Source organism: Argiope bruennichi, chromosome X2, assembly GCF_947563725.1.
Source record: "Argiope bruennichi chromosome X2, qqArgBrue1.1, whole genome shotgun sequence".
Taxonomy (NCBI): Eukaryota; Metazoa; Arthropoda; class Arachnida; order Araneae; family Araneidae; genus Argiope; species Argiope bruennichi.
The window spans coordinates 1,501,604-1,525,538 of NC_079163.1; the positions used below are offsets into that span (position 1 = coordinate 1,501,604).

The 23,935-nt window shown below is 30.4% G+C and overlaps 1 protein-coding gene across 2 annotated transcripts in view; it reads right to left on the reverse strand.

The window, feature by feature from the left end:
* LOC129960364 (flavin-containing monooxygenase 5-like) overlaps window positions 1-23,325 on the reverse strand; it is a 32,322-nt gene extending 8,997 nt beyond the window's left edge. Inside the window, exon 1 of one of the 2 annotated variants that reach the window (XM_056073768.1) lies at window positions 23,211-23,325. The gene's annotated coding sequence lies outside the window, so the exon portion shown is untranslated. Of the gene's footprint in view, window positions 1-2,457; window positions 2,559-23,210 lie in introns of those variants that run through there. The other variant, XM_056073769.1, reaches the window with a different exon arrangement.
* Window positions 23,326-23,935: the final 610 nt, after the last annotated feature.

Sequence of the window (23,935 nt, forward strand, 5' to 3'; positions counted from 1 at the left end):
CAATAGTTGCCTTAATAAACGAAAACTATAATGCTTCTATTGCATGGATACAAAAGAATTTTAAAATGTTCGCTCATTACAACCTATCAGGCATTCATGAAATGCACGCTTTTCTAAAACGAATTGGAGAGTTAGGAAACCTTGACAGGATATGCTGTTCCAACACGACATTCCATTGCATACAGAAAAACAGGTAGTCGACTGCATTATACAAATCTTTTGCAGTGATGTGCAGGGTCTTTTTCGTCCTTAGTTCGCTCATAAGATATTTAATTAGGTAGATTCAATATAGGAAGGCTAAACATTGCAATGGTTCTCATGATACGATTTCGGAGGGGGGGGATTCTGCAGTTCTCCATCGATCATGGTCCCTAGACACACAAAACTAACCCTTGTTCATATATATTTGCTCATTTTATCATTTGAACAAGGTAACTAGAATAATTTTATTTGGATTTTAACCGGCTTGGAATGTGAAGTAAAGAATGTAAAAATTTCAGATGAGTTCGTAGATGGGCCATCTAGCTCAAGGGGTAATAGAAATGGAGGGGGTTGTCACTTCGCTACAACTTCCAAAATATTGAAGATAGAAAAATAAATTAGTTAGGGACTTAAAAGTGATGTTCAAGCCCTAATTTTGACTGTTTCTAATATAAGCAATTTATATTGCCAGTTTTGAAAAAAAATGAAATAAACTTTCTACTTTTCTTTTATTTCCATAGTTTGAAATTGCTTAAATGCAAGTGGAGTAAAGATTAAATCTTGATTAAAACTAATTAAATAAAAATAAAGAAAGAGAAAGATGTAATGGCAACCTCATGTAAAAACGACCAGCTTAAAAATTTCCACGAGCTGTTTGCTTTATAATTCTTTTGAATATATTTTTAGAAATGAGCCTCTTCTTCCGGAGTTTTTGTTAATTTGATGGTCCTTTAGTTTGATGCTTACCGCATTACTGAGAGTATAACTGTATTAAAAAAATATTGTAATAATAAAAGACAACCATTGTGGCTTTAACCCAACTATGGGTACTTTTATTAACCGACTTATAGCAATGAATCGCAAAAAAAGATAGACAAAAATATAATGTTAATCTATGCACGTCAATAGCATGCAGTAAATGCACAAATGCCAAAACAAAAACTGATGATAAATTTCCTTTGACACCAATTAATCTTTATAATTGAAATATTCATATGCGCAACAAATAAGATTTTAATTAGTTAAGAAAAGAAGAGGATTTTTTCTCCACTTATATAAATGAAAAATCAAACGATAAATTCGTACCATCTACCATAAAACGTTATTGTTTGTATCGAAGTGAAAGAAGAATAGTTAAAAGAATAGAATAAACGATATTTTATTTCTTTGAATATGTTTAAAATGCAGAGATAAACTTTCAGTTCTTGACAACTAACAGAAATTTTAGCACTTGTTAAAAACTTCAAATCTTTTTAATAATATAAACTTTGTAACAAGTCTAAATTCATATATTAATTTTATAATATTTGTAGTTTGATATTATTACTTTCTCGTATATGTAGTATAGAGAAGATATGTTGTAATTGTCAAAAAAATTCGAACTCGAGATTTTGTCGAATCTCCATATTTAAGACCTCTCCGAGTTGAAAAATACAGTTTTGGAAAATCTCTATCTGTCTGCCTACTTGTGAAAAAGATAATTCAGAAATGCTTTAAGCTAAACAGTTAAAATTTATATGCGGTCTTTATACCAAATGTTTAGATTTTTATCACATTTTGAGCAAAATCTGTTGAGAGGTGGTCTGTCTATCCGGCTGTTCGAAAATAAGTTATCACAGTAACTACAAAGCGATGAGAACTAATTAAATAAAATTTGATACACGGAATTAATATATATAATGTAGACACCTACCAGCCAAATTAACAAGGAGTTGACTGTCTGTAATTTTAGAAATATGTCAATGCGATCATTCAAAAACGCAATGACTTAAATATGCCAAATTTGGTATGAGATTTTGCGACTACAAATGCAGTTTTGTATCAAATTTTTGTACGATCATTTAGAGGAAACGTATCTAAAACGCAAATTCGATTTTCGGATTCTATTCACCTCGTGCCAAGGATTAATCGCCAAAACATTCGTCAAGAATGATACGATAGATTCAATAAAAATGTGAAATGCACGCCAAAGGTTGATATTTCGTAACTATTCTACGCCAATGCTATGCAAGACATTCTGTGGGATACACCTTTATAGGGAATAAGCGAGGAAGGGAGGAGGCCACTCCAGCTGGTTTATTTTGCAATAAATACTGAATTGTTTGATAGTGTTCAGTCAGTGCATGACAATTCCATAAATGACGAAGCAGGAGTTGAACTTTCATAGGTTTATTTTCACACATATATGGACACGAACATTTCTAAGCTAACACACAAACACATCACAACACAAAAGACGGGAGAGAGAGTATGTACATGTCGCCGGGTCGGCGTCTCGAGTACATCTGGTTAGAGGAACAGAATTTCCCCTTTTCTCCACCGGAGGCAGTCAAAACTCTAACATCCACCCCCCGGGTGAAGACCTTCATAAAACTGCATACAATAGTTACAATAAAACAATAAATTCACAAAAATACAAATTATACAATCAGTATAAATACAAATACAATTCTGATAATTAAATTCCATTATATATACATTATAAACTAAAACAAATAACAATAACATTAATACACTTCATTTCCAGAGGGTAAAATAGCTACATCACGAACCTTTCGTTTTATTATATTGCCATTTGGTAATTTAATATTGACAATCTAATTTGGTTGTCATTACCTGGGAAAACTTCAGTAATTCTTCCTAACAACCACTTTGTTCCAGGTAAATTTTCATTTTTTATCAGAACAAGTGTTCCGAGTTTTACATCATTCTTATTGAATTTCCATTTGTAACGTTGTTGTAAACTGCAAAGATAATCACGTTTCCATATTTTCCATATACTTTGAGAAAATTTTGTAATTTTTTGCCATTTTGATAATCGATTTTCATTTGAGTTAATTAACAATGGTTCGGCAATTCCATTAATTGGTCTGCCGATCAAAAAATGACCAGGTGACAAAGTTTCAAAATCGTCGAATTCTGGAGATAGCGGAGTAAGGGGTCTAGAATTTAGGACGCCTTCAATTTCAGCCAAAATTGTTAGAAATTCTTCCAGAGTTAGTTTCTGATTTCCTAGTACGCGTTTTAAATGGAATTTAAAGGATTTTATACCTTCCCAAATACCACCAAAATTCGGTGATTTAGGTGGAATGAACTTCCATTCAATAGATTCTGAAATTAAAAATTCACTTAAACATTGATCAGGAGAGTTGACAAGATTATACAGCTTTTTAAGTTCTTTGTTTGCACCGACAAATGTTTTGGAATTGTCTGTAAGAATTTTTGCACATTTACCTCTCATTCCAAAGAACCGCTTTAAACTTGCAATAAAACAGTCAGATGTTTGATCAGTAACGAAATCAAGATGCAAAGCTTTAGTACATAAGCACACATAAATTACAACATAAACTTTGTTCAATATACCTTTTCTCTGATTTTTGAATTTTAAGAAGAATGGGCCAGCAAAGTCAATACCAGTAATGTTGAATACATGATTAGGAGTTACGCGATCAGTTGGTAAATCACCCATTAATTGGGATGTTAAAACAGGTTTGTTTTTCACACAAGTAATGCAATTAAATATCACCCTTTTACAAGTATGTTTACCATTGATTGGCCAAAATTTCTGACGTACTTGATACAACAAAGCCTGTGCTCCCAAATGTAAATATTTCTTATGATAATGCACTAAAATATTGTAAGTTAAAATATGATTCGATGGTAACACAATAGGATATTTTGAATAAACATTTAATTTGGAATTTTTTAACCTGCCTCCCACTCTTAGAATATCATTTTCGTCCAAAAATACATTTAAGGTTGACAGTTTACTTTTCTTTGAAACATTCTTACCTCTTTTCAAATCCCCAATTTCCTCCTTAAACTTACCACGTTGAACCATTCGGATTAATTGGTTTTCTGCCTGAATCCTTTCACCAGCCGTAATGGGCCCTGCAGTCCTTGACTGAGGGTACCTGAAATTAGCTGAAAATCTAAAAATATATGAAATAATACAAATAAGTTTTACATAGTCATTTGTGATTTTGAGAAGTTTGTCGAGAAAATCATCACAATTTGTTCCAGTTACAGTCATTACTAGGTTGCTCGCTGGAACATAGTCTTTCTTTAGTTCGTTTGCTACTTCAACTTCATTGAATTCGCTGTTCACTGTGTTGTCAAGGCATAGATCTGGGTTAAACAACCAGTCTGGACCATGCCACCAAACCTCATCTTGCGCTAACACTCGGATAGACAGTCCTCGGGTTAACTTGTCTGCGGGGTTCGTCTTTCCTCTGCAGTAATTCCACTGGTCTCGATTGGTTTTCTCCTGGATCTCCCGTACGCGATTTCTCACAAACTCCTTCCATCGTAGAGGGTCTCCTTTTATCCAATGAAGGCTGATTTGCGAATCCGACCAGAAGAAGATGTGGTCAGATGTAATCCAAGGAAATGCTCGTTTTAAGTATTCTGCTAATCTGGCAGAAACAAGGGCTCCCATGAGTTCGAGTCTGGGCAGACTCAATTTTTTCAATGGAGCTAGGCGGCATTTTGCCACTATGAAACTGGAGTTCACCTTCCCGTTGATCACTTTCTTGAAGTAGGCCACACAACCATAAACTTTTGGGCTTGCATCGGAGAAAATGTGAATTTCACCCATTGGAGTCTCTGCATCAAGGAAGTGAGGACGAGGCAAAGAAATCTGAGGGATAGTTTTTACCTCATCCAGCCATGACAGAAATGTCTCTTGAATGTCCGGTGGTAGTGGTTCATCCCATTTCAGCTCCCGTTCCCAGGTGTTCTGCAGTAACAATTTCATTCTGACAGTAAAAGGGGTTATCATCCCCAATGGATCAAACAGCATCCCACAGATGCTCAGAATCAAACGCTTCGAAAGATTACTGTCCTTCATCTTAGAAATTTGATGAATGTCTATGGTAAATTTATCGTTGATATTGTCCCAAATGAGTCCAAGAATTTTTAATGGCACACCTAATTCTTCGGATGTTTCACGACGGTCAACATTAGCTTGTTTCCAAGCTTCATTTAGAATTGGGGAGTTCGTAGCCCATCTTCGAAGATTCGTGCTGGCCTGACTTAGAATGTAAATTATTTCTTTGTTCAATTTTATAGCTTCGGAAACGCTTGACGTGCCAGTTGCTAGGTCATCTACGTACAAATAGCTCAACATTTTACATGCTTCTTCATATTCACTTTCGATTTTTTCTAAATGCAGTTTAATAACTGCGGCAAGTAAGAATGGGCTGCATTTCACTCCAAAAGTGACTCTTTTTATATTGGAATGTTTCAATATTGTGAGGGCTGAAACCGGGATTAGGACAATCCTCTTTTATCCATAAGAATTTTAAAAACTGCCTATCTTCCTCGGCTATCCCTACTTCTAAAAAAGCGCGCTGAATATCTGCACTAAATGCAATTTTGTTTAACCTAAACCGTAACAAGATTTCAAGTAAATCAGGATTTAAGTTCGGTCCGCTCTCTAAACAATCGTTTAATGATAACGCGCCTTTTCCCTTTGATGATGCGTCAAAGACAATCCTAACCTTTGTACTATCCTGCCGTTCTCGCACTACAGCATGATGTGGAAGAAAATAACCGTTGTTTATATTTTGGTCTAAATTCAAATCTACTCGTTCTATAATACCTTCTCTTAAGTGTTCTTTAATGATGCCATCGTATTTAACAAATAATTCTTTGTTTTTATTTAATGTTTTGCTTAAACCGAATAAACGACGTTTCGCAATTTCATAATTACTGCGTAATGCCTTATTATCCTCCTTCCATAACAAACGAGTTTCGTATCTTTTGTCTTTATACGTCGTATTTTGTTGAAACGATTTAAATGTTTCTTTATCTGAAAGAGACACTTCTTTATCCATATTTATCCCAATCGTTTCTAATAACCACAAATCTTTTACCCTATCAAAGCTCGATTCCTCACCCTCGACGATCAAATGGTTAGCAGATATCTCCTTACAATCAATTCCCATCTCCTTTCCCAGTAGCAAATATCCGAAAATACTATCAGCTGCAATCAATCTTTTACTAATCCTTATATTCCTTTCGCCTAAAATCTCTGAAATATAATCCGAACCAATCAAAACATCAATCCTCTCAGAAGTACTAACATCTGCTAACTCAATTCCCGTTTCTAACGCTATGTTTCTAACAAACTGCGATGGAGTATGAATTTTCGCCGACGTAATCGAGTCATTAACAACCGCTTGTATTTTAACACACCGAGTCGGGTGTTGTACATTCCTTAACGTAATCTCCACTATATCGTAAGCGCGACGCTCAGCGGTTTTACTTCCGAAAGTGTGAATAGCTAGAACTTCCCTGCCCACTGTTTTCAATCCCAATTCCTCTACCACCCCTCTCAAGATGAAGGATTTATTGGCCCCGCAATCCAACATGCAACGCAGGTGCGTCCTACTCCCCCTTCGTCCGGTCACCACAACTGAAAATGTTTGTAATAAAACCGATCCAGGGACCCTATTTTTTCTTTTATTTTGTTCGGTGCTGAAAGATACCATGGTAGAAGCGGTATTATTTTCTTTGCGGACACAAGTCCCTTCTTCGACTGGAGGGGAAATATTCTTAGTTACGGTATCGAGTTGCGGTCTTTCGCAAATTAAGGAATTATGCGAAAAAGAACCACAGAGCTTACATTGATAGTTACTATTGCAGAATTTTCTTATGTGATTCTGAAAACATACAAAGCATTTTCCCTTAGCCATTAACGATTTTTTCTTTTCATTAACATTAACGGAGCAATCATGGCTCATGTGTTTTTCAGTACAAAAGATACATTTTTGATTACTCATTCTGTCATCAGAAGAAGGATAATAGTTTCTTTTTGGATTAAATTTACGATTCGATTCAGATTTATGGTGAAATGAATTAGCGTGTGTCGTTAAGGCATTCGTATGCAAAGAATATCTATTTTTGTAACCTTGATCTAAATGAATACTCCTTTACATTAGAAATTTTAGGGTTTGCTAATAATAAAGAAGCTTCCCTGCACTCTACTTCTATTCTTAAGAATTCTACTAAATCAGTGATATCAAATAATTCACCTGCCCTACGGATAGTTTAAATTTAATTCTTCGGGTAGCTTTTGTAATATTACAGGGCACAATAGGTTACTATAGGTACCTGTAGCTACATTTAATGATTGCAACGATCTAATTTGGGTTTCTATTGCATCATACATTTTTCTTAAGCCTGTTACATTTGAGCAAGTTTTTACTGGATCAATCAATAAAAGTTTATGCATGTGAGAAGATATGATTATATCTGTTCGGCCAAATCTTTCTTTTAATAACTGTATCGACGCATCTTAATTTTGCTCAGTTAATGAAAATCCCGATACAGCATGTAAGGCAATTCCACGAAGATACGTTTTTAGATAAGTAAATTTCTCAATTTTTGTTAATGGATCATTTTTATGAATTGCGACTTCAAAGGAATTCCAAAAATCTATAAATTGACTGCAATCGCTCTCAAAAGTTTGTATATTTAATTTCGGTAAATTAACACTTTGATTTCTTAAGGGGATACCATTTTCCGCATTATTTGTAACTGGACTGTTTGTCCTTACTTGTGGAATATCCCTCAAATTTTCAATTTGTCTTTCTAGTTTAGATGTTAGTTCGATTGCTTTGTCTTTGTAATCTTCGCATAACTCAATTTCTCCTTCCATTTCGCTTAAATCTATAATTAATTGAATACTCTCATCCAAGCTAATTAAATCCTTCAATTTTTCCGTGAGCTGAGCTTTTAAGCTCACAAGCTCGTTAAGTTTTGTTTCTTTCGTATATTCATTACAAATTTCTTTGCTTAAGGAATTTTTTATTTTAGTTAAATGTTTCATGAAAATAGTACGTAATCCTTTCCTTTTTTCCTTTAATCTATTAATATCCATTTGATAAAACATTTCGTTTCGGACCTTCAAAATCTTTCTTTTTGGTATTATGGCTATGTATGTCTATCAGTCTGTTTGTGATAAACGAAATTCAAAACCGCTTTGAGGTAGACAAATTCAAATGCCTATGCGGTCTTTTCACCAATTTTGTAGATTTCTATCAAGTGTAGAGCCAAATCTGTTCAGAGGAAATCTGTCCGGCTGTTTGTGTACAAGTGGATTCAATAATTACAAAACGCAAAAAGCTATGCAAATAAAATTTGGTACACAGGTTTAGCATCAAAAATATTGATTCTTATCAAATTTTGAATCAAATCTGTCAAGCAGTTTACCATCTTTGGATCCATACTTTCTCATGAATTCAAACGCGATAATAAATAAATACAACAAATTTCTTTATTTTCTCTTGTGATTACAAGTGTAGTTCCGAGTGAAATTTAGATGTGAATCGGTCCGCAAAAATGCATTCGAAACACATTTTCTCAAAATAGGTTCAGTAAAAATGGTAGATGGACCAGATGAGGCCAAAGATCTGTATTTTGTAACTATCAGCAGATCTGTAATTGGTAATTATTTTGCATGGCGTTGGTGAATGCCATACAATTCACCTTTCTCATGATTCGCAGCATTATCCAAGGTCCACAATTTTACGCGAGGAGAGGGGGGGGGAATTAATTGGAGGGTATGCGAGAATGTTTCGAGAAGACCACTGCCGTTGGTTTTTGTCTAAATATTGAAAGGTATTTGAAAATAGCAACTTAATTTAAAAGGCCCTTTGCCATCCAGCTTGCCGAGAGGAATTGTTTTTGAATTCTATTTATCATTTACATTTAAATAACGACCAAGCTATTATTACCAAATTCTCTTTAGTTTATAATTTCATGTTTTTTCCACCGAACAAATTGTTCAATAAAAAATATTAAATCCTCTCATTTCAGAACCTTTGTATCATAGATTGAAGGTGCATTTCAATCAACGATTCGACATGGCTATAAATTCCCGCCGGATTTCAAACATCTCCATGTAGGTGTGGAGAGGAAGTTGCCTGCTCAGGTGTCTTCCTAGCCACCTGGCCATGGTTTATATTATCAGATTAACATCTCTTTTTAACTTCTCTAAAGCTATTTTATACCCTCATGTAATTTTAAATAGATATTAATTACAATAAAATAAATTAACCGTTATTCAGTTTCCCCGTGAGTTGTCTTTGAGCGCAAATTCAGTATGCAACTGTTTTGCTCCTTTCCATTTCTAGCGAATTAATTGCAATATCATTTCGGTTCCGAAACAATCGCATGATAATTAAAAATACAGAGAGAGTTGGTTTCATATAGAAACAGAATTTTTACCTTCAACAAGATCTTTCATTACATATAAATAGGTTTATTTATTACTTACCAGCCGCCTTTGGCGACCAGCCGGTTCGCCAGTATTACCGCTCGCTACAATTTTCAATTAAATATTTTAAGTAACTGGTCTCTTAATAGATTCTCAAACAAAACATTTTTAATCTTCAAATTTTGATAGTCATACCAAACTTATACTGTTGTTTAGATCGTTTCGTTCAATTTACTATATATATTTTGTTAATTTGTTGTCATTTCCGGTAAAACTTCAACTTTAATTTAAAGTGGAAATGATGAAATTGGAAATAATATAAAGATATTTTTTAATAAAACCAAGCGTTTTATTTTATTTATCATCTTTATTGTTATTTATTTATTATTATTATTATTATTGAATATGAGTATTGCAAACAGAATCGCTCGGTATTTAAGTCTTATGTGAACCATAAAATATTTTTAATAATTTATGTAATGTCTCAAACAATAATTCAACAAAAATTTCTCAGATTCAGCATAAAATTCAGTTTTTGGTTTTGCTTTGAAAAGGATTGAAATGAAATCAATAAAAATATTTTGTTCCGGCCTATAAATATATTTCAAAAATCATGAAGTCTAAATTTAATGCAGTAAGGTATCAGATTCTGAGAAATATTCTGGACACACCAAATTTTAAATAAATGAATGAATGTTTCTATTTTCCACGATCAACTAAAACTTATTTATGAAGTTTTGAATGTTAAAAATTTAGAAAAACTCAACATTTTCATAATCTTAGACCAATTAATCTTGAGAAACCTGCGCGCTGATTGGCGTATTTTCTTTGAAACGATCGATGGAAAATCTAAAATTATCCTTTTTTTATTAAATAGTGATATTCAAATTTTCATAAATCAGTCAGTTTAAGTGATTGATTTAGTTGATTGGAAATTAACTTTTTTTATTTAAAATATTAGTGTTTCAAGAACATTTTGTTATTCGTGATTTCTACAGCAGAAGCTTTATGTAAAATAAAAAATTCGTTATTTATTAGAGCATTTATTGAATCAAGTTACATAAATTATAATCATTTTCCATTTAGACCATTTTAGCAGATCTGTGGCTTACTAAAGGTTTACAAATTAGCTGTGTGGCCCTGATTTGAATGGATATCCTGTTCATATTAAACAAAACTTGCCTTAAAATAAAACTGATTTATTGGATTAATAATATAGAGAGTGTAAAAGATCATAAAATAATTTTTCTTGAATTTATTTTTTAGAAAAAATAATATTTTATATTTGTTTCATTTCCTACAGACACGTGCCGAAAATTATATTTTTGCAGATTTCATTTCCAAAAAGATTAATTTATTTTTAATTGAAGCTTTAATCAATGTGATGGCAACACTTTGAAAAAAGCTAATTTTTTTCCCATGAATGCGAAACGTGCTCGTGCAGCTTAAATTTTATTTTTATTTTGTACGAAAAAAATTGTTGAAAAATATAGTTAAAATATTTATTTAAAAATTCATTAAAAATAGAAATTTAACTTTAAGGTTAAAACATTGGTATCATTTAAAAGTTAAATTTTTGATCTTTAACTTCATGTAAAAATATTTTTTATGCGGTAATATTTTCGGAAGTTATAGCAGAAACACGCCAAAATTTCGCTTAATTTTTAAATAAATAAAATTCTAATTAAAAATTCGAAAAAATAACCCCCAGGTGCACATTCCCGACCTCCAAGGTATACACGTGCCAAATTTGGTAGCTGTAGGTTGAATGGTCTGGCCTGTAGAGCGTCAACACACACACACATTGAGCTTTATTATAAGTATAGATAAATATGATTCAAAAAGTGACCTAAGTCTGTTTCACTACGGAATTTCGTTTGTTGGACATAATGCTCATGTGAAGTTCATGTAAGATTTTTTTTTCAAAAGGAATTATTGTTTAAACTATTAATTGGTATTTCTTTTTTAACTCCAGGAGTGTAATACTGCGATTTATTCTAAGCTTGATATTTGTTACATTCACATTTAAAGCATCAGTTAGAAAAAATTACGCAATGTGAAAAATCTTTATTACGCTTGAGTAATGAATATAAGCGCTGGATTTTGTTTCCTTTGCTTTTATGGTTTTTGCAGTGAATCGATGACCAGCAAATCTGTTTTAAGAGAAAAGTTTTCATTAATAAATATTATGTGTTATTCATTTTTATTTTAAATTTTGAAGTTATTCCAAAAATGAATAGATTGTTTATAACAAATTTGAGCTTAGCATGTACTTTGCCTTCGCTGAGGGTTATTTTATAAAAATATTTTTTGTACTGGAATTCATAAATAATTATATTCGGTAGAATTCGCTAATCTCATAAATTAGATGGTTACCTTATAATTTATAAAATTAGGCGAGTTAAACATACTTACCACTGACCATCCATATACAACTGGAGATTTGTTTATTCTATAATAAACTTGATAAAATATAAATAAAAAGAATATATTTTTTGTAATATCTGATCTGCTTGTTTTGTTGAGAATGCAGCTAAACAATTAAAAACTATAACTTAATGAACTTAAAATGAAGTGGCTTAATGTGTGAAATAATTAATAGAAACATCTAAAAAATATTGAAAACTTTTATCTGCATTCGAGCTAATTTCAGCTGGGTAATTTGAAGTTGCATTCCAAATGGAGTAATTGAAGGGAGTTTGTACTAATTATTTTATAAATGCAATCTTCTGCATAAGCAAAAATTATATTCTTTTTCAGAGGCCATTTTTCTAGGATGACAGGAAGTTATGAATCTAATGTGGGATAATCAGCTCTTGAATTACGAGCAGCTTTTGGATGATTTTCTGATGCACTATCTAAGAAAAGTGTTCGAAAAGTGAATAGAGGAATTAAAGGGGTTTTTTATTCCATTTTAAAAGTGAAACTAAAGAATTGACAGGTCAGCAGCTTAAATCAGGTCTTCTGAGGTATTTCGTCGCAGGAAAAATCAATTGCTTGCAGCATTTCACACAAAAAAAGCAATTATATATATATATATATATATATATATATATATATATATATATAATTATTGAATAAAATAGTTTTGGGATTAAATTTGTAAATTTATTTCCTTTGTTTTTATTACTTTAATTAATTTATTTTCAGAAAACTTTTTGTTTTAATCTTCTAATCTTACTAATTTTTGAATTATGAGGAAAACAGTTTTTACAACAAATGCCAAAATCTTTTTGAAAATAAGAAAGGGTTTTGAGCAGTTTTGTTCTGTTCTGTACCATATATATATATTCTTTATTTCATCATTTCTTTAGAAAAACTCACGTTTCAAATATTAATTCCAAGCGAACTAAAGTTAACCAAAACTATTAACTTCTAAGACCCTAAAATATTTCTAGATCGAATTACAGAGGCTCAAAACAATAAAAAATTGATTTTTATGACCAAAAGAACGAATTCAAATTAGTGTTAATAAATATACGCTTTTAGCTTTATAGTATCTGCTACAGAATTTACAGAAACGCTATTATAAACAAACTTATAAAAATTAATGCGTGTTACAAAGCAGATTCAATCAAAAGTCAAAACATGCCCATAAAAAATAACTTTACTATCAAAAATATTCCACTTCTGTCTTTGGACCTTTAATTAATTGCTTTAATATGTAAGTAAAATATTGCGCATTAAGTCAATGCTTGGCAATTGCAAATTGTGGTGTAGTCACTCAAGCCAACAAAGTCTATCAGTAAACTTCAAAAATACATCTTCTAGCCAGAATTTAGAGTTGCAAATAATTATGCTTTTTCTGTAAAGCTTTTTCCCATCATCTTTTATTTATTTTAACTTCTTTTCATTTTTATTTCGAATATAATTTTTTCTAAATTCCAAAATGTATAACCCGCACCTGGCAACACTCATATAAAGGCCCCAAGCCTAGCAACTTGATACATCGTAAGCATCCTGCATTTCCCCCAGTACAGAAAGAATCATGTCCATTGTACTGTTCCTTTTCCTTTCTTTTGTGATACACATTTTCTTTTAATTTCTCTAGGATGTAGCCATATTTGATTTACATTGGTATTGGAATTATATATTTGTGATTTATTTCCATCGCATTTCTTGAATTACAGCGTTTTTTGTATTCGTATTGCCTGTGTTATAAATTTTTTCTACTTTTTATTCGCACGTTTAGACACTTATCTTCTCCCCTCACTTTAACTTTCGATTTTCACTTTGTTTTATTTTTGTTATTATACTTTTATCTGGATTTTTGTTATACTTTTATCTGCTGATTGTTATACTTTTATCTGGATTACAATTAGACATATATTTCCAAATACAAAGTTTCATTAAATAAGTTAGTCAACTGTAGGAAACCATTTTGCCTTCTGTGAAAGTTGTTAACAAAGCACTTTAAAAACTAATTTTATATGGCCCCCAGGGGCCATATAAAATTGATACAGAAACTGAAATTTTGGTTTATTTATTTTTTAAATTGCCATCCTGTTAGTACACGAACAGTCAGTTCTGCACTCATAATTCTTAAACCGATAGTACAAAGAATACTTCAGCGTAATTACTGGTATCTATACAACATGCTTCGACTCTATGGATAGCTGCAATCAATTATGATCTGCATCTAAAGTTTTACAGTTGCGTCCCACTTTAGTAGAAATTAAAATTTTCATTCCTGGGAAATGTATTTTAGACAAACGAACGTTGCTTTGATAATCTATCGTCAAAATGACCAATTTCCGAACATAAAAGAAGTTTCTACAAAGCAATTATCCACAAATGTGTATCATTTCATTTTTAGAAAGTCTTTGGTTTATTCTATTTTGTACAATAATATACTGAATGGTCGCCAATATATTCAGTTAAGTTTGAATGTTATTATGTCTGAACTCTTTGACCTTTGACAATACATTTCCAGATGTAGTCGCGACTAGATGGTACTTCTCCTCATTATGTAAGATGATGGTTGAATGTTGAATTCCTTGATAGATGGATTGGCTTACAGGGATCTGTTGAATATTTACCAGTATCACTTGACTTAACACTTGCTTGGCTTTGATTAATGTAGTTTCTTACGTTCTTCTGTGTACATGTCTCCTGTAGAAGCAGCAGATCTGAGCCAACGAATTCAAGAATCTTGTCATGTTACAAGTTATGAATTGGATCGCGTTTACGTAAGTATTATTAGTCGAATGTAACTTCGTGCAGATATCGAAGCCGTTGGTTTCAAAACAAGTTTTTTTTAACAGTTAATGTATTATATCCCATCATTTTCAAAATTTAAAGAAAATTAATAAATACATCATTACGCAAATGCATTATAATTTCGCCCTTTTAATAACCTTTCGCGAAAGCATGTTAACCCCGAAACCCCAATATTTTTTTAATATCCCCGTTAATTTGGCTAAAAAAATGAAAATTTGTGTGTTTACAGATGAGTGTATTAAAACATTTTATTCAATGGCAATTTTTCGCTGTGGGGACCATGTAAAAATTTAACTTTTTTGTATCAACATCTACAGAAACTAAAGTGTTGTGTATATTTTAGTATATTATTTTAGGCTAGCTATGCAGTTGGTCTAATGGTCTAATCTCAGCAGTTAAGGAAATACAAGCCTGTCCGCTTTTAGGGGAACTATGTAAATATATATATATAAGTTTCACCGGTTTCTTTTTCTTAAAAATACTGCGAAATGTAGAATTATATCCAGAATTTTGTATGAGATCTTTTGAAAATTGAAAGAAATGTTGGTATAATCTATGCAGCTTGGATATATCTGTAAGATAGTGCTAAAAAATTATATATTTCTGATTGCCTTTAAGGAGAAGCATAAAATTTGCGAATTAGTTTCGAAAAATTTAAAGAAATTTCAAGTAAAGGATATATTTATTAGTTTTGTATGAGCTTTTTCTCCTTTGTATATAATTAATCAACTCTAAGTTTAAAAGGTTACAATTTGAAATTTTCCACAGTCTCCCTCGATGATATATCCTTCTTTTTCGCGACAATCTTACAATCATAGAGAAGTACCCTTGTATTTGTTTACGGATTTCTGTCTTATCCTCTTTATTTTACAGATTCTGTCGTCTCATATTTCTTACGAAAATAGAAGGTACCCGATTACAACAATTAATATTTTTTTTTTTTGCTATATTTTCCTTTAATGTGTTATCCTTTTGATATTCAATGATGTAAATAAAAAAATCAGCAGAAATCATTTAACACTATATTTTGCAAACCTATAAATTTATTAAAGTATTTAATATGTACCAAATGGAAATAAATTCAATTAACCCTCAATTAAATATAATCATCGTCATCAGCCGTTCGAATAATTATGAGGAACTAAGATATGCTGTCTAAAACAATACTCTTTTTCTAAAAAGAAATGGTGTTTATAAAATAATAAAAATTTGCATGTATTATTGGAAAGTGAAATTAAGTACTAGAAAATCATAAAAAAAGAAAATTATGCTCTGAGCAAACTATCCTATGAGCAACAATATGTATCTGCTATTTACCTAAACTAATAAATAAAGATTACTTTAGGAAAATGTATGTCTATTTATTGAATATACTAGTTAGATGATAATTCAACTTCGTCGTGCAAAAATAGAAATGCGATTGTCATTAAAGTTTTTAATCTGAAAGCAATTTCTTGTTTTATTTTTACGGATCAAAATTTAAAAAAATTACTAATCCAGACTGATGATCAATTCGGAGAATCGGAATAGATATGAATATGAGGTTCGCATTGAAACTAAAATATTCTAGAAGCAAATATAGAAGTTATAAACCAATGGCACTTTTCAATGTTTCTTTTTACAAAACAAATTCTTGTCTGAGGGCAAAACTATTTTTGCCATTTTAACTTGTTGCCGCAAGAAACGAAGCGTTGAAGATGAACAAGAGGTAGAAAAGTTTACCTTGCACATATCTGATGTTGAACTAACTTTTTAAAAGAAATTTTCTCGAATTAGATAGGCCATGAGAAGAAAAACAAGTCTCCTTTCGCTGAAAAAAACTGAACGCTTAGAACTGAAACGCTGTTTTCTTCTTGCAGTTCGAGGTCAAAGCTTGGATCAATGTACCTTGACGGAAACAAGGTTTGTTTCGGTCAAGGAGGGAATGGAGCAATAATAAAATGAATAACATTTCATTATGATAAGGATGTAGGCATGTCCAGGGTTTCGTATGTTTTCAGTTTTGCGTTCTTTATTTTTTATGGAAACCTAATATATATATGATTAAACTTTATATCGACTATTATTGTAAATTGCATTTTTAAAAATAAAACATAGGAATCGCTTTGTGTTGACAGAATGGAGGTGTCAATAAAGAAAAGTTACTGAATCATTGTTACTTCTTTGGAGAAAATTTTTACTTCTACAAATATTGAGTTCCTATAAAATTTTATACTTTTAAGCTGAAACATTAAAAAAATATTTTCTTTCTTTTATATTTTAATTTAGAAACATTATATTTCACTTTTAAATGGAATGGAAATAATAAATGGGTTTATAAAAATTCAGATTAAAATTACCATTAAAGAAGCATTGTTCACTCAGTTAATACAATAAATTAATTTTATACAAATATTCTTATTTTAAAAGTAGATATTATAATGCTTCGCATCATTTTTAGTTTATAAGAAAGTTCATTACAAATATATGTGAATTTGACAATGGATTTATCAATCAATATCCATAAGTCAACTAATTGCGATCTCAGATCTATTCACTGAGTAAATAACAGTTAAAATATTTTTAACTATTAGTAACTAACAGTTAAAATATTTTTTGCAGCAAATTTCATTTAGGAATTCAAAACTTCAGTTCATTTACATACAACAATTATATGTTGTTAAACTTGAAATATTTTTATTATAAAAATCTCCCTTTTTTTAGAATCTCACTTATTTCTTACTAATTATACAAAAACAGTATGTTAGGAAAAAGGGAAGGCGTGGTAGCTTAACAGCTGATTCACTTGGCTGACAAAGCTGGTACTAGGAGTAGAAATCAGTGTGAAAAGGCATCTATTTTGAGTCGTTTGGCTTTTCAAAAAGTGATCTGATTTCTCCTGAATAATTCATTTGCTTCACTGTACTTTGATTTCATATATATAGGCAGAAAGATTGCCCATTCATCTACATACATTAGAAATACTTCTGGTAAAAAATAATCAAACCAACGGCCAACATTAATTACCCATAAATGCCTCGATTGGTCAAGACTGTTGAAAAATCGGATCCTGCAATACAAGATGGGGTAATAGTCCACTTTATTTTCATATCACCGTTTTTCGTAAGTGATTCTTTTTTTTTTCTTTGCAAATTAACGGAGACAGCTCGGATATATTAATGGAAGATTCTTGAGGAAAGGAGGGATACGGAATCGAGAGAACGTTAAGGGAGAAATAAAATACATAAAGGTTGCTGATACTACACTCAGTACTTAAAACTAAAATTAAACTCACACGTGAATAATTTTTTAAAAATTACTGCAAATAAGACTGCATATATAAACAAAGTTTCATCTTGGCATATTGGTAGGGCAAAATAGTTTTATTTTTCAAAAGAAAAACATTTTTTAATTAATTTAAAACAGAAGTCCATCTGTATATAATTATGAGCATAATTGAGATATACGAACATTTAGCGCTTTTCAGAAATTTGTAAGAATAACTGTTGATTTTATAAACTTAACAGAATTGTGAGCAATCGCATCTTTCTGAGATTTTTCATACCCTTTTATAAATTTGTAAATATTTTCATCATCATTTTTTTTTTACATAGGATTAAATTTTTAAACAGAAATAAGAAATTTTAGATTTTTTTTAGCTGCGAAACTAACATTAATAGTAACTGATATCTACATAATCCATAGTCTTTGAGATTAATTTCCAATTAGATTCTTTTTGACTCCAAGATTTTAGAACAGCATTATATAATTATCGAAATCTTCAATGGTTTCAAAGGAAAATTATTTTTATTTCAAGAAATTATTTGACAATTCTTCTGGAAACAGATCGATAAATTATTTTTTATATACTTTATGTTTGATTGATCGAATATTTAGACTAATTTCTTTCCTTCATCTTTGATAGAAATTCTCCCTTCTTTAGATTATAAAATATGGAATACTAGAACATCATCTAGTGCTACTTTGTCTTTGATTATTTATCTCAAAGGGGCAAATTTCGCCAGGTTGATTTTCTACATCTTATTGTGAAACGTTATTCAAATAAAGAATGTCATTATATTTATTAAAATTAAATATATAATATAAATAATACTAGTGATGAACTTTTAGAAATGAACTGGTGCCTTTTTAATAAAGAAACTATAATTAAAGATTAAAGTGAAAAATTATTTATTTCTTAAAACTTATAATAGTAGAGTTAATAATAAAATTTAAATTAACTTATAATAAAAATGATTTAAAACTTCGACAACTATTAGTGAATTATCTTATGCGTGTTCTTTATACCGATGGATATTAACAGTGATTACAATATTCGTTTAGTTAATAACTCTGAAAACAGGCTTTGAATCTTATAATTAATTTCATTTTAACTATCTAGTGTCCGAAATATTTGTTCGGTCAAATATGTTATGCAAAACAGTTTCACTTCAATGCTGCTCCTAAGGTATAGGAGGGCCGCGTTGGCCTGGTGGTAAGGTCTCGGCTTCGGAACCAGAGGGTTCCAGATTCGTGACCCGATTTCACCGAAGAACCGTCGTGTAAGGGGGTCTGTTGCACGTTAAATCCGTCATGACCAAACGTCCTCCCGCTGGTGTGGTGTGGAAAGAGGGGTGCCAGCTCAGGTGTCGTCCTCGTCATCTGACCGTGGTTCAAAATTACGAGGCCCGTCCCAAAATAGCCCTAGTGTTGCTTCAAACGGGACGTTAAAATAACCAAACTAAACCTAAAGTATAGGAGAAGAAGATCCGAATGAAAACATTTCAATACTCTCTGACTACCAACTTTATGACAATTTAATAGCACGAAATGATTCTATGAGCGCAATATTTTTAAAAATGATGTTTCCAGGAAAAAGGCGGAAATCATCTTGAATTTATTTCTAATATTTACAGTAAAGAATTTTCAACATATATAATATCCGTCAAAGTAACTTTCAAAATCCGTCAATGACTATTATAGCTTGAGATACAGCGAAATCAATGCGATTCGAAGTAAACTAGGGAAACAAAGAATAGGCAGCAATCTGGAAGAAGCAAGAAAACAGAGAGAGAAAGACAAGTTTTAAAGGAATCTAATTTTCTAATTCAGCATTTAGAGAGGCTGACACTGAAGTCCGACAGAATCTATTGTTTTTAGCTAAACAGAATGTATTCGAAACGAGTACGAGTTTCATTTAAACTGTTCGGTTAGGTACGTGTGCGCGCACACACACACAAACATAAAAATCATGTACGCTTTGGCAGTTAAATAAAATATATGCAGGAGAAATAATAAATAAATACGGTCATAGGGAAGAGGAAAATGTAGAATGGAAGACAACGAAACGGAACAGATATTAAAATATTTGGGATTATATATAAAAAAAGAAAAGAATTGATTTGCATAAATTGTTACAATTATTGCCATTTTGAAATGACACGCGTTTTTGATTACACTTAAGTTGCTAAACAGTCGCTAAATTATAGAATTATACAAGCAATATCAGAACAATTTTTCATCTCTATATATTCCATTAGGAAGTATTAAGTGTGTTTTTATTTATTAGTCAGATTTAATGAGTATAGAAATTTATCATTTTGGATATACAAATTTCACATTTTTAAAGCTTTAGTATAAAAAACAATAACATTTCTCTATGTAATATAACGAAGCAATTCGTATAACATATTTAAGTTGAGGATAAGAAAAATGGATTTAAGTGCAAATACAATTTTTGTACTTGCAGAACATCTCGTCTCTTATGTACAACATTTCAGTAACAGCTATTTAAAAAAATATTTAATGACACAAAAGCCTCTACTACTAGTGTAAGCATTCAGAATTAATTCAAACTCAAAAATGTGAGATGAAATGAGAAAATGGTAAATGCTGACAGTCAAAATATTGGTAAATCTCAAATAATTGTAAATATTAGCTCTAAGAACGGCATAATTTCCACGGTTTTCTCAACTTTTTATAGGAATATGTGCTTTTTATAGCACACAATTTTATAAAGCATTGCTCATTGGATAGTTTAATGAGAAAAATGGTATTTGATTTTTTTCCCACATGCATCGTTTATCGCTTTTAGTCCTCAAATATTCTATTTTTAAAAAACTGTTTAAATAAAAAAAACAATGAAAGAGTATTTCTATTCATTAAGTATTTACTTTGTAGCAGAGGAACAAACAGTTTAAATTTTCATGAGGCTAAAAAGTTTTCTTTCTTGCTGCTGTTCGGATATTTAACCATGATATTATGATTACAAATTCATGTCATCATGAAAACAGCATAGTTTACAAAAAATAATACATGCGTTTTTGTATTTATATACTCAAAAAATTTTACATTCCCATATAATTCTTTATCTTAAGTTCCTAGTAAATTCTGCTTTACATTAACATACCACTACATAACATACACTTAAATAATGACGCTTATTATTCAAATATTACGGCATAATTCTTTGAAATGGAGTTTCAATTTTATTAATATTCCTACAAAAGAAGTATAATTTCTAATAAGAAGACAAACATATTTTCATAAAGGTAAAATAAGATCAATTTAGGTCACATATCAATATTTGTAACAATTCAATTCAAGTTATACATGATAAAAAATACTGATCTGATAAAAATACTGATAAACGTGCAAGATAAACATATTCAAAACAGAAAATATATTTTCTACAGTAAAACAAATTTGACATGTAAGAATATTGCCCATTATTTGTACTTTAATTATTTTCGTACTAACCCTATACTGCAAGGTTTTCAACTTTTGCAAGAAAAGCTGCATTAATCTATTAATAAAATGAATTGATTAATCAATTCTGCTTCAAGAAGTTTGGTTTTACTTATCAAAGTTTTTCTTTAAATCTAATATGTAGTAATTAAATAATTTTATCTGTCAGGTGATACATTATTCAAAATTAGTTGAAAAAAGACAAAAATGACAGTGAGGCGAATGCGAAATATCGGGTTTAACTCACCTCTTCTTTCATTACACTAGAAAATTTTAGCTTGGCACAAAATCGTGAATGAAACAACAAACAATTTACTAAGAAAAATATCAGTGCAAATGAAATCACTCACTAAATTTATAATTATTTTTTGTTTCAAAAATTTCTTCAACAAATAAATTAAAAAAGCAATAAAAATGAAGTATTTTATAAAGATCATTCTTTATAAGATATCTAATTCTTACTTTTTATAACTTTCATAAGATTCAGACGACTAGTACATAATTTTCAAAATTAGAGTTATTCAAATAAAGAATCTTGCACTACCCAAATATTTTTTAAAATCATTCCCTATTTTTTCAATTGATTATTATTAAAAATATATTATATATGCATATATTGAAACTGAAAAGTTACAAATATATGAGTAAAATCACCTTTGTCATGAAATCGTATTTAAAGATCTAAATGTTAATGGGATTCGCAAAAGAATATTACGTAAATAATTTTGATATGAAATTGGAAAGTTAACCTTTGGGAATAAAGAAATCATTTACAAATTGTTAAACTACATTATGATAATCAAATATTAGTTTGAAAGTTTTTTTCAAAAACATTCGATGAAAAGTTAATAAATAAATATGAATTTTACTAAATAAAAAATTGATGAAAAATACACATTTCTATAAAAAAAATTAAGAATTCAATAAAAATATATTTTAAAAATTGAAAAAATTAAATTTATAATAAAAAAGTACATTATATATATATATATATATGCATGCATGCATATGAAAGCTGCTATAAGCTCCATAAAATTTTAAAAATTGACTGTCATGAAATTAAAAATTTTGGACCGAAGCTATTTACTTTGCATTAAAGCTCAACCAAACCTAACTTCAAGTGAAAATCTGTTGTGGTCTGAGATAAACATAAGAATAAGAAGAAACAGTTTTGAAATATAAATCCAAAAATTAATAGCAATTTATGTATAAATAAAAAATATATTCATTAAAAGCTAGTTGTTTTTCGAATATGTTTTCTTTTCAAGATTTTCGATTTCCTAAAGAGGGGAATATTTTATGAAACAGAATATTCTTCTTTTTTTTTTAAAGCTGATAACTTGTATTGATAGTAAATCTTATATCATCTAGGTAAAGCGATTTTTTTTCAGGCGCATTGAGAAGAAATACTGCATTGACGCTGACAAATTTAAAGCGTGATTTATAAGTAAAGAATATTTGTGGAAGTTTTTAAACTAAAATACATTTTGTTTAGTAAGTAAACCATTTTAAAGTTAAGGAATTCAAAATGCATGATTAAAATTCCACTTCTAAAAAATCATACATTTAAATTATATATATTTATATTACAAAACCCTCAACAAAATTTTTTGATTAGTTAACTGTTAGTTACAGTACTGATTTCTAACAAATATGTTATGACATGAAAGTAAACGAATAGCAATCATAGAGAAGCTTTCGACAGTATCCAAACTTGTGCAAAGAAATCACTTTGATATTCTTTTGAATGGCTTCATAATACTTTCTTACAATATTAATATAAATCATGCGGATAAGGAATATAAAAAATGGCCAAATCTGTTTTGCCGTTCATACTTACAACTAGGAAATTGATTGCTTAGACAGAGCTAATCAGAGACCTGCTTCCTCTCTTGACGAGGAACCGATTACTGAGAGAAAGTTGAAAGTTTCCTCCACACTTTCACCTTGGCCAAAAACTTGCTTCTCCACTTCGAGAGCAGATGGGCGAATGGAAGCATTTTCATTCGTTCCAACAATCCTTTCCTATGATTGACTAGAGAATGCTTGCAAGAAAAATCCTCTCATATATTGTCTTAAAAGTCAATCTGTAATGTCATCATTGAAATATTTAATGGAAGACACTCTTGCATTCCTTTAATAGACAGAATAAAATATAGATGAAAGAAAAATGACAAAATTATGTCCCTTGCTTATTAATGTTTATTTTTTCAATCTTCTCCAGTCTTTATAAGTTTTAGCATACAAAGACTTAATACAAATTCTATAATCTCAATGTATATAAAGTATTTCATGTGCTCTAATTTCATCAAAATCATTTAAGATGTTTATTATTTTTTCGTTAGTCATTTGAAATTTTCAAAATATATTTAGAAACGTATCTTTTGAGTTATCTTCTGGTTTCTTGAAATGTTTTGAACTTCTGGAAAATATTTGTTTTCATTGCTTGCCGTTGACAGCGATTTCACAAGACATCCATCTGTAAATAGGAGTACTAAAATGAAAGGTCAAAAGTAAAGGTTTAAGCAAAATGTAAGGCATTTCAAAAATAATGAAATTCCGTAT